Genomic DNA, 309 nt, shown 5'->3' with positions numbered 1-309 from the left:
CTTTGAACAACTTTATGGCTTTATTTATTTATTTATTTATTTGTAGCTGTATTTATTCACTTTTTGTGTGTGTGTGTCTTTGAGTGTAATATATTTATGTACTGTATCTGTGTGCAGAATGTTGTTTTTCTCATAAATTAAGGTGAACACACAAAATAAAAAAAATGAAACTGAAACATTTTGCCACAAAACACAAAGAAAAGGTTTATTTATTTGTTTGTGTGTTTATTTATTTCATTGTTTTTATCGTTTAATACATATTTATTATTAACAGTTCAAGCTAAACATAAGGTAAAATTAAAAATCCAA

At 23.9% G+C, this 309-nt stretch overlaps 1 protein-coding gene across 1 annotated transcript in view; it reads left to right on the top strand.

Annotated features, from left to right (window-relative positions):
- c3a.6 (complement C3a, tandem duplicate 6) overlaps positions 1-309 on the top strand; it is a 29034-nt gene that overhangs the window by 24538 nt on the left and 4187 nt on the right. The window lies entirely within an intron of this gene.

The sequence above is a fragment of the Sinocyclocheilus rhinocerous genome, unplaced genomic scaffold (assembly GCF_001515625.1).
Source record: "Sinocyclocheilus rhinocerous isolate Xijiao unplaced genomic scaffold, SAMN03320098_v1.1 scaffold1341, whole genome shotgun sequence".
Classification (NCBI taxonomy): Eukaryota; Metazoa; Chordata; class Actinopteri; order Cypriniformes; family Cyprinidae; genus Sinocyclocheilus; species Sinocyclocheilus rhinocerous.
Note: the sequence above shows the minus strand (reverse complement) of the source record. Positions and strands in the feature narration are given on the sequence as shown.